Consider the following 12,656-nt stretch of genomic DNA (forward strand, 5'->3'; position numbering starts at 1 on the left):
GGGGTGGGGAAGCTTGTATCAGGTAAGTATTGGGTGTTTTCTGCAGAGACACGTGATGTATCAGAAAGAATGTACTAGACTTTGCGGGGCCCAGACTTTGCTCCATGTTCAGCAGCCGCCCTTGCTAACTAAGTGACACTAGGCTTGAAATGAAGCTCTTGTGCTTCACCACTTCTGTATCTGTAAAATTAAAACCATATGGGGGCTTCCCTGGTGGCGCAGTGGTTGAGAGTCCGCCTGCCGATGCAGGGGACGCGGGTTCGTGCCCCGGTCCGGGAAGATCCCACGTGCCGCGGAGCAGCTGGGCCAGTGAACCATGGCCGCTGCGCATGCGCGTCCGGAGCCTGTGCTACGCAACGGGAGAGGCCACGACAGTGAGAGGCCCGCGTACTGCAAAAAAAAAAAAAAAATAATAATAATAATGCCTAACTTGATAACTGTTATTGTGAGAATTTCAGTGAGACAATGTATGTGTGTAAAATTGGACTTTTTCACACATCAGCATTTTTACTAAGTACAAGAAAAGAAGGGCTTGTTTTGCTGTATATATATGAGGAAACTTAGCCAGGCTCTTGTGTAGTCTGTTATGAGATATCAAAGCAAACTTGTCCAGAAATACCCACAAGGGATGAAAGAAATGCCAGTTAGTAGGCCAACTGTAAGCTGGATTGTTTTAAGAGAAAAAGAAAAGATGAAAAGTGCCAAAGCCACAAGGTTAGTTTCTTCAGAGGCTCCTGGCATCCTAACTGGGGATCATGGATTTGTTAAATGATCGTGTTCCCTTCCCTTGGTTAGCTGGAAGCATTAAGTCATCTGAACCAAGGATGAGTCACAGACAAACTTACGGGAAGATCCCAAAGTCTGACTGGTGAAGTCAGTGAGATGGAAACAATGTGTCTGGATGCCATGTCTCTATATACTTAAATAGATTAGCTAGGTTAAGTTTCCCTGATGAACCAGAATCATTTCTGTTTTTAGAGTTCAAGGAAACTGCGTTACATCTGGCTCCTCTAAGTTTGAACATGTGATCATTTGGACAAGCTCTGGAGTCAAGTATACTATTACAGTTTTCATGAAGAATAAAAAAAAATCAAACAGTATATTTAAATCCTCCCAAATAGAAAAAAATTTAAAAAGTAATATAAGTAACCATATTATCTAGCTACGTATAATTTACATGTTCAGTCCTTTACACTAAATTCTTTATTAAACATATCTGCCCTCATTATATATATTCATATATCTCATTTACAATGGTATATACTTCCACTGTATATACACAATGTATATAACAACAGATATAGGGCTTCCCCCTGGTGGCGCAGTGGTTGAGAGTCCGCCTGCCGATGCAGGGGACGCGGGTTCGTGCCCCGGTCCGGGAAGATCCCACGTGCCGCGGAGCGGCTGGGCCCGTGAGCCATGGCCGCTGAGCCTGCGCGTCCGGAGCCTGCGCTCCGCAGCGGGAAAGGCCGCAACAGTGAGAGGCCCGCGTACCACAAAAAAACAACAACAACAGATATATACATCCATTGTTAATGATATATTTACTCTGTATGGACTCAGTGAGGGCAAGGCTCGTGTGGGGAGCCTTCTATGGTCTCTGTTGCTAACACAGTTTTGAAAATCATCCCTTGGAGATGACTTCCCGAACTACAAAACTCAGTCTGTACATAAACTCTATGACTCCAAAGACTCACTGACGACATTCACCTACTTATCTCAAATCTACTCTCAAAAGATTATCCAAATTAAGTTACTACCTTCTGAAAACGCTGCAGTAGCTTTCCATTTATCCACATGTCAAAAAGCAAACTGTGTTTCCTCTCCGGGCTCTGGATCATTCTTCCCAGATCTTAAGTTTGCTTTTTCCTTGTCTTCACAGTTCACCTCCTCAGAAAGGCACGCCCTAGTCCCCTATCTAAAATATTTCTAAGTCCCCCAAATTCACTCTCTCCTTGTTGGCACCCAACACCATCAGAAATATTATTTTTTGTTTATAATAATTACTGAGAAGGCAGGAGTTTTGTATGTCATGCTTATCACTATATCCTCACTGCCTACACGAGTGACGAACAAGAAGCAGAGACTAATGAATGTTGAATAAATGCCATTGAATATAGGTAAAATAATATGATAGTGTCTGTGAAGATAGTTTTAAAAGAGGAATTTAAAAGGGTGTGAATGAGAACAGCATCATTAGAATAATTGCGTCTCTGGCCATGATGGCTACTTTGAATGAGACACTACTTTTTTGGACATATTCATTGGCCATAAGAAAAAAAAGAAGTTTTTTGCTTAAAAATACAACACATTGGGCTTCCCTGGTGGCGCAGTGGTTGAGAATCCGCCTGCCAATGCAGGGGACACGGGTTCGTGCCCCGGTCTGGGAAGATCCCACGTGCCGCGGAGCGGCTGGGCCTGTGAGCCATGGCCGCTGGGCCTGCGCGTCCGGAGCCTGTGCTCCGCGACGGGAGAGGCCACAACAGTGAGAGGCCCGCCTAGCACACACACACACAATAATAATAATAATAATAATAAAAATACAACACATTATACGTACACACACGTGTATGCACACACAGACTCACACAACTCATAAACATTCTCACTCACATACATGCAGACATAACACTGAAAGAAACACATCAGAATGTAAACTCTGGTCACTTCTAGGTGATGAGTGGATTATGAGTGACGTTTATTTTATTTCTACGCTATTTTCCCATTTACCTCACCAAGCTTTCTCATTCAAACTCCTCACACCCAGCTCTGCATCCAAAGAACCCTTGATTCTTCTCAAGCCCAATCCAGCCAAGTTCCAAGCTGTCCAAGTCTACCTCTCACTCACTGGGCTCTGAAGCCGCTCCTGTTCATTCTTCTGCCCTGGGTCCAAGCTCACAGGGTTAGACATTCTTTACCTTAAACTCCAAAGAATAGCTTCCTTGCCTGGAACTCAAGCAGTTTTAAAACATTGTCACAAAATTCTTTGACACTAGTCCTAGTGAGTGGTGGGGTCTATGTCCTCTCCCCTTGGATACAGGCAGTCTTGTGATAGACTGTTTCAACCAATCCAGGATGGTGAGAGTGATACTATGTGACTTATGACGCTGTGTCCTAAAAGGCATTGCAGTTTCTAACTTGTTTTCTGGAATACTCATATTGAGTCCCTGTGTCAAGTCTGACTACCTTGAGGCTGCCATGTTGTGAGTTAACCTCAGATCCGTGGAAACACCACGTGTAGGTGCTGAGACCAACAATGAGAGTGAATGAGCCCTCAGCTGATCCCAGCTCTGTAGGGTTTCTCCCCACCTTCAAATATTTCCAGCTGAGGTCCAGACATGGAGAAGCAGAGTCAAGCTGTTTACACTGTGCCCTGTCTGAATTCTCTACAGGAGAATCTTTGAGATTAATAAAATGGCTGTTTTAAAATGCACTGCCAAATTTGAGGGTAATCTGTTACACAGCAATAGCAGCCAGAACAGGAAACTTGAACCCAGTTTGAGTCAGACTTCTGACAAAGAGCTGGTCAGCCTTTTTTTTTCTTTTTTAACGGCCCAGGAGCCAAATGCAACCATTCTCCTCAGGCTGATATAATGCTTTTCCCAAGTGTTTCATCAGTGCAAGGAACCTGAAAGAGAAACTCTGCTTCCTATTACAGAGATGCCCGAGGAGGCCCTAGGAATTGTTAGAGACTCCTCTTAATATGTTATATCCTTTCCTTAATAAGGAAATATCCTTAATAAGTTGTTTCCTTCCTCTGTGAAACTTTTGGATCCTTGGAATTTAAGGACTCATTTTCTTTGCCTCCCAAGTTCTAGAAACGTTATCATTTCCTAAAAAGCATGCATTATCCTGCCTCCTGGCCCTCCTATTTGGATTTAGCTGAAGATTTTAATTTCTGAGAATTTTCTTCAGGCTTGACCTAAGGTCACATATACCACGAATGTCAGAGATCTGAAGAGGAGATAAGGTAAAAGTAAAGAACAAGAATAGAAATTGAAAGTACAGGAGAAAATTAGGAACTAAAAGAAATGTGAAAAGAATTATCATTCTTGGTTACTTACAGTGTGCCAGTATGTTACATGTATTATATTACTTCAATATAACATCAGTCCTAGTGATGAAGGTATTTTTATTATCCCCATAATAAATGGATGTACAGATTTTTCCCAGGGTAGCAGAGCTGATAGTCATATCCAGGAGTCTGACGTGAGATCCTGCCCTCTTAACCACTAGACCATACAGTCTAGAAACAGTCAAAACTATTTTCATAATAATATTAAAGTTTGACTTTTTTCACCCTTATTTTCTAATGAGTGTGCAGTGAATTTTCCATCGTGTATTGGGAACAGCTGCATAACTCAAACACCCAATGTATTTCAAATTTCCAGTGCACAATGTTATAACATCATATGTGGGTCAAAGATCCTTTCAAAGTGCAAAATAGACCAACGGATTTTAATGCAACAGGGCGCCAAACGTTCACTGACATGGTTTGAGATTTCACTTTGCAACTAATCTTTCAGAAACTGCTACTTTTCAAATGTTCATGTGACATCAAGGAAGAATATGAAAAGTCAGTTACAATAATCCTGTCTTTTTAGACTACATATTTGTGTGAGACTAGATATTCTCCATATACTTCAACCAAAAAGCAAAAACATTACAACACATTGAATGTAGAAGAAGCTATGAGACTCTAGCTGTTTTCTATTAAGCCACATATTAAAGAAATGTACCGTTATTCCTACTAAAGTGTTATGGAAAATATATTTTTTTCATAAAAATATGTTATTTATGTTATGTATAGTAGCTTTTTCACTTGTACTTTAAAATGAATAAATAAATATTATTAAAAAGTTTGTTTTAATTTTGAATTGGTAAATATCAGTGACTATAACCTACATAACCAAAAGGTCTTTGGGAGTCGTCTTAGGCAATTTGAGCCACTATAACAAAATATCTTGGACTGGGTGGCTTAAATAGCAAATATTTATTTCTCTTAGTTTTGAAGGCTGAGAAGTCCAAGATCAAGGTGTCAAGAGAACCCACGTTTGGTTAGCACCCTCTTCCTGGTTTGCAGATGAATATCTTTTTGCTGTATCTTCACATGGCAGAGGATAAGATAGGTCTTTTTAAAATCACGGAGGTTCCATCCACATGACTTCATCTAAACCTAATTACCTACCAAAGGCTCTACCTCCAAATGCTATCACGTTAGGGATTAAGCCTTTGGGCATATGGACAAATAAATTTTGGGGGGGACAAACAAACATTCAGTCCTTCAAGACCTTTAATAATTTTTAAGGGTGTAAGGTGTTCCTAAAATCAAAAAGTTTGAGAGTCTCTGGTCCAGAAATTGGATGGATGGTTATGTAGAGCCAAAAAAGTGGGTCTTTTGCTTTTATTATAATGGAATCTTTAGTGTATACAAGTGCTTTAGGAAAAGTGCAGAGAGAGGTGTTACGGGTATAGGAGAGAAGGCCATTGATAAGGTCCAGTATGTGAGTGAGTTGAAGTGATTCATCCCAGAGCACTGGTGGAGGGACCCACCTGGGAGGGTCAGTGATGTCAATGAATGAACGTACATCTTTCATCGGAGCAATGGGAATAGGGAGAAAGGTAGTTCAAAAACCTTCACACTGATGGCTTCTACTTTTTCTATTACGTAGAAGACAAAGGATTCTTTTGAGATTGCAATTGTGCATTGAATCTTGAGGAAAGAAGTAAAGAACTCTACAAACTATTATGGGAATGGGAGAGAAAACTCCCTGGGAGCATGTAGTCTTATGTTGGCAAATGATTAAAAATAAATTTTTGAATTCCTGAAACTTCCTATGGAAAAACAATTTTTTTGTTGTTATTGAATTTTGTTCTTTTATACGTGCTTAGCTCATGTGAAGAATGAAAAATGAGGAAATGGTTGTTATAAGAAAGATAATGACAACATCTTGGAGTTAGACATTTTAGGTAAATCTTATTAAGCTGCATGGAAAATCAATGGGTTTTTTTTTCTTTTAGAAAAGTCACTATCCATCTTCTTTTTGCATGTCCTACCGTAGATTAAAAGCAATGTGATTATTTCAAATTTAGTTTGTAGTTTAAAAGGGTAGGGCAAGAGTTACACTATTTGTAAGGTTGAAAATTCACACTTGATCAAAAATCTTTTCCTGGAACTAGCACGCAAAGTTCCCTAAAACAGAATTGCACTGACATAACTTTAAAAATACGTGGTGGGCTCTACTTTGTTTTTGTTACAACCCAAGATGACATATCTATTTCTCAAGCAATTCTATGAAAGTATATTTAAAATGCTATATCAACTTAATTCATATTTCAGAATGCTGAAAAATGTTTTCATGGGGGAAGTTGGTTCGGAGTTAGAGGCTGCAAAGCAGATGGAAGGCCTTGGTATAACTCTGGGCCTGTCACGAGAAAGGGGGCTAGGAGGTGAGAGAAGGCAATTTGCAGTGAGAACTCAGTGGAGAAGCAGAAGACCTCGAGGCACAAAAGTTGACCTTATTCATTATTATATCAATAGAATCATCCTATTTTTTACAGTCAGCTACATCCCTCTAGGAGAGGCTACATGTTTTATTGCTCAACGGCACAGGAGATTAGTGACACCAACGATAATGTCAAATTGTATCAGCAGAGCCTTGTGATGATTCAGGGAAATGTAAAACCTATGTCTCATGTCAATGACAACCTCTTCACGCTGTCATGGGACCAAAAACCCTTCTTCAAATGATGCATCAAAAAGCCACATAGATATCTTTCATAGATGGACAAATGAAAGTCTCAGTAACAACTGACGAGAAAAGCACAATATCAACTTGGATATTCTTGATGGTGACCAAGGGCCAAAGCCCAAATCTTCACCGTAGGCTTCAATGCTCTATCTTGTCTCCTCTGCCAGTATGAACCCTCCGCCCCGCCCACCCCCACTCCATTCTCCTTCTCTAGTCCATTTCTTCTCCCACACCCCTTGCTCATTACTAGTCAGCAATTTATATTTGCTGTCCTGCCTGTGATCCTCAGATTCCCAGAACACCCTCTCCCCAGCTCCTCCTTCATCTAGTGAAATCCGCTCACCCTTCAGGTCCTTGTTTAAACATTTTCTCATCAAAGTCTTCCCTGGCTACATTAGCCTCCCACACTCACCCAATTCCAAGCACTTTGTGCTTCCCCCTTTCGTGACACTTATCACGCTTGTAATTCCTCTTTCCACCTTTGATAGCTTGGAGGTTCCAGGAGGACTGGGAATACTTCTGTTGAGTTCAACACACTCTAGCCCCATCACTCAGGATGTCCACAATGCTCAAAACTTCACAAATGAATTAATATATTTGGCATTTAATAAAGCATCAAAATGGTTTTCATAAAAGATGTTTTCATCCAGACCTTTTGAACTACCTCTGTTGATTTAAAATACTGTTAGCACATTTTATTTCTTCAAGGGAAAGCAATAATAAAGCAGGGAAGTTTAGTTGGAACCACAAATACGTTTCTATTGACAGATAAAACAAGCACAGACTATCTATAAAAACCTCCTTAAAACATTTCTCTCCAGATCACCTCATTCCTTTGGATCAAGTTTAAGTTGTATTGAAGTATAATTACATAGATATATGAAATGCACAAATCTTAACACGGTATCAAATATATAACCTATGTGAACAGTACACTAGTTAAGATATAGAACGTTTCCATAGCCACAGAATATTCTCTCATCTTGCTTTCCAGTCAATCCCCCTCCTACCCCAGCAACAACTACTGTTCTGATTTCTATTCCCAGCAACACAAAAGAAGGAGCAATTGATTCAGGCAGCCATATGAATGAATCTCAAAAATATTACGTTGAGTGAAAGAAGCCAGACACAAAGAATCCACAGTATGATTCCATTTCTGTGAATAACCAGATTTTAAAATGCTTTCTTCAGCATATCTCTGGCTGCCGTCATGTACTGATAAGGGTCTTCTCTGCACTAAGACACATAGCAAGTCCTGCTCCTCAGGCTTGGAGACAGGCACATGAGAAATATTTTAAAAATACAAGAAAGATTGCTAATTCAAAAATTCTTTCTTCAAATACTTCTATTCTTTCAAATTTCACCCAATACACTGTACTCATTTTTTGAAATTTCTAGCCCCATGATTGCAATGAATTATATTATTATATGTGTAATGATTGCTAGGGGCACACCAAGACCTACTTATCTATACAATAAGAAAACAAGCATATGTTTAAATAAATCCCCATGGCCCCAAATTAAACTTTACATATTTAGCCCCTCAAAACACATGCAACTTTTGTCCTTAAAAAATTCCATAATTCTATACACTGGAAAAACAACAAATATTTTATAGTAAACAGTTGATATGAAAATGAATGTCTTCTGAGGAAATCATCATGACATCGTGTTATTAATAAAGCCCAGTCAAGATTAGTAGACTTTATAAAGTACTGGCATATATATTATTAAAATCAGAAAAAGTTTTTATCAACCAGGTATAGTTTTGTAAACTTGCCTATAAGCGGCCTCTTGTTTTTCCATTCACTTGGATTCCAATGAGAGAGGTACTCCTACAGAAAACATTTTTGATTCTTACTGACATATTATTTCAAACCTGATAAATTATCACACTTGTTTTTAAATATATATATATATATATATATATTTTTTTTTTTTTTTTTTTTTTTTTTCTTTTTGCGGTACGCGGGCCTCTCACTGTCGTGGCCTCTCCCGTTGCGGAGCACAGGCTCCGGACGCGCAGGCTCAGCGGCCATGGCTCACGGGCCCAGCCGCTCCGCGGCACGTGGGATCTTCCCGGACCAGGGCACGAACCCGCGTCCCCTGCATCGGCAGGCGGACTCTCAACCACTGCGCCACCAGGGAAGCCCTTTAAATATTTTTTAAATGCCAGTTTTGTGATAAATTCTGATAAGTTTCACAATAAGTTAAAATGTAAGACTTCAAACTAACACTGTTTTTCATTTATAATAAAAGTTTAGATTATGGCAGGAAAAAAAAAAAGTATGGTTCAACCCAACACCCCTCACAGGACTGAAAAAGTACATGTATCGCTCTTCCCAAAATGATACATGTTGACAGGGTTAATATCAGCTTCCTAGCATCTGACCAAAAAGATGTGGAGAAGTGGAGATTCATATATAATGATGCAAAAGAAAAGAGCAATTAAGAACAGGGAAGTGCAACTATGATAGTCTTTGGATCTGAGGTGGTTAAAATTATGTATGAAAAGTCAATGTCCTGTTTTACTATTCCGAGTATAGTAAGTAAAATACAAATATATCAACTAGTGAAACCTGGGTTAGAAAAGGGGGCCAATGAATTAGATTTCTGCATGTGATAGAAAGGGAGAAAATAATAAATGTACTCATTCATTCATCAGATATTTATGGCACGCCAGCAGTTTTCAAGGCTTTATGCCAGGACTGTGAGAAATACAAACATGAATCAGGCCCGGCTCTGCCCCAAAGGAGAACACAACCCATGTGTGAGGAAGTATGTGAACTTTGAGATAACAGGGGTGATGAAGGAATGCAGATGAAATACCAGGCAGGGCAGAGAGGGAGGCAGGACTTGCAGCTGCTGGGATCAGGGAAACCCTGTAGTAATAAAATGATTAACTGCTTCCCTTTTTCAATGGAATGTCCAGGCACCAATAAATTCATTCTTTAGTGACTGCATTCATCTTGATGATACAGTTTTCTAAGAATATACCTTTAATAATATGTTGATCACTTGGACTTTATGTATCCTTTAGTGATGATACTTTCTATCGGGCAAGATTAGGGTAGTCTCTCAGTTTTTGATAAATGAAAGTTTCAGAATTAGAAATATTAGAAATATTTATAGATCCATTTTCTAGTCTCATCATCTGCCCCCTCTCACAAATTTTTTACTAAAATCAATAATTTTCCTTTAGGAAATGATTACAGAACTATAATTATTTATAACCAACACAGAGAGATAATTATTTGCTGGGTGAGGCAGAGGGAAATATATTTTCCTATGCATTATTTACTGTATGTAAATGTATGTATATTTCTGATATAACCTTAATAATAATAAATATTAAGTTGCTGCTTTCTATGTGTTAGGAAATATACTAAAATTTTTCATGCTTTGCCCCTTTAATCCATCAACCACACCATGAGGTAGGTACTATGAATATTCTCATTTTACTGATGGGGGAGTTGAGACTTACTGTAGCTAAGAAACAGAAACCTGGTTAAACATAGCAGATTAAACACATGCCTTTATGTCTACTTTCCCCAGAAATTCCACTAAAATGTAAGTGAAGGAATAAAATCCAAATGGGTAAACCCAAAAGGTGATAGAAATAGAATGGGAGTGGATGATGTCAGTAAATTACGGGCAGATGTAAAGCAGATAAATCCATGTTAACTCTCTTAGCAGGGAGGAGGAAGCTGAAACTTGATTGCCTGCAGAACACAGATTTCAACAAGAAACAAAACAGTTCTTGCTAGTGAAAGGCTCATAATTGGGAACTATCAAACTCCTTGGAATGTAAATTTAAGTGGTAGAGCTACAAGCAAAAGGATTGGTTTAAGGTATGTATAGGAAGGTCTATGTAGATGCCCTATCCTAACCAGCATGGCCGGAAACCCATCCCTCTGGTGAATTCCCCCTTCCCTACCCTCCAGGAGCATGGAGATTTATTCTCTGCAGAATATGGAACAGAGAGGCATGGACACAGGGACCCAGATCTGCTGAAAATGATATAAAATACCACACTGAAAACAAGATAGTTAAATTTTTTAAAAATGTTGTTATTAATTCCAGGAAAAGCAGAGAGAGTATAAAAAAAGGAAACAAAACCAAAGTAAATTATCTAGCTTAACAGTGAATATTATTTACACGGCCATAATCATGCAAACCTTAGATATTAATCTAACTAAAATCATGACATACTTTGGAAGGTTTGGAGGAGAAGTGTGTGTGTGCGTGTGTGTGTGCGTGTGTGTGAGTGTGATGAGTACTGAATACTCAACTTCCTTGGTAGCCAGTCAACAAATAGATAATGAGATATGTCAGCTGTCAACATTTACACATTCTTCCTAATGGAACCTAACTTTGTTTAAGTTTCCAAAACAAACTCTCTTCATGTGACTCACAGAAAGCCAACCCTATCCACAGCTCTAGGGAAATATCCCCACTAGCTAAACAATCTTTTCCCCCCACCGTGATTGGTTTAAAGATGACCATGTGTCCTAATTCTCACCAATAACATCAGGGGAAGTCTTCTGATATGTTTTTTTTGGGGAGGGTGCAGCTTCTGGACATGAAAAAAGCAGCTTCTTTCCTTTTTCTGGATATCTTCCTGTAAATGTAATGCCCAGAACCCCTGCACGCATGTTACTACCAGCCCAAGAACCAGAGTTGGGCATGTCAAGAACATCAGAAAAAAATAGGACCAGAGACTTAACACACTGCCTGGGGACCTCCCTACTTCTGGACACCTTTGGATATGCAATAGTAAATTTTCTTTAATTTCAGCCAGTTCAAGAGATTAAGAAACCCAGTCAAGTTTTCACAGGTACTAAGTGGTAGAACTAGGATTGGAACTCATGTTGTCCTGAGTCAAAGATTTGAGATAAACATAATGCCATATCAGCATTGCTGAATTATCTTTAGAGTATACCTTAAAAATTAAAATCAATTTTGTGACAGAGAAAGAAATGAAGGCATATGAAATTTAAGTGACATGCCCTATTGATCAAAAGTAAAGACTACATTAAAACCCTAATAACTTTCATTGCTTTATTTTTTGCAATAAAAATGGCATTTTTGGTAACTTATTTTTTTGGTAACTGACGTATCAAAATTAATTATTTCCTTGGTCTACATTATATCAATACTTCCCCAAAAGACTGATACTGAGGACTGACATGGCCAAAAAAAAAAAGAGACTTGAAAGCACATAATATTTCATACTTCTATTATTCAACTATATACCAAAATCAATATACCTTATCCTTACAAACAATATATGACAAAAATATATTATCTTTAGAGGATATTTCAAATTATTGTTTTATCTGGTACATTAAGATATACAAAATAATGTAATATCAAGAAAAGATGGTTAATATTTTTTCTTTAATAAATTTTAATTTAGGTATATTATAGACTACAGAAATGCATAATATGATTTAGTTTACTATTTAGCACAATGATTTACACATGCATGAATAGCTGAACAACTGTGAACCTACTTTAAGGAAATCGTGGATGGAATAAGGAGAAAAAGGGATTTTTGCCTTTGTGATGGATTTGGAGCAATTTTTCTGTGTGGATGCTAGTTGTAACATTAATTTGTTTTAACATTAATTTGTTCATACAATAAATCATAATTACTGAAAAACTGTAGAATTCAAAAGGAAATATTAGAGTAATCGAATGCTAATATTTCTCAATTTGAGAGATTTTTCAATTTTTAAGAAAAGAAATCAATTCTTGTTTAAAAATCCATTGATTCGATAATATTTCTCATTTTGAGAGATTTTTAAGGAAAAAAACCCAATTCTTGTTTAAAAACTTGTTCTCTAAATGATTATTTGCCTTTTATAGTCTATACCTAAAACAAAAAAAATACCCATAATC

Source organism: Kogia breviceps, chromosome 5 (genome assembly GCF_026419965.1).
Source record: "Kogia breviceps isolate mKogBre1 chromosome 5, mKogBre1 haplotype 1, whole genome shotgun sequence".
Lineage (NCBI taxonomy): Eukaryota > Metazoa > Chordata > Mammalia > Artiodactyla > Physeteridae > Kogia > Kogia breviceps.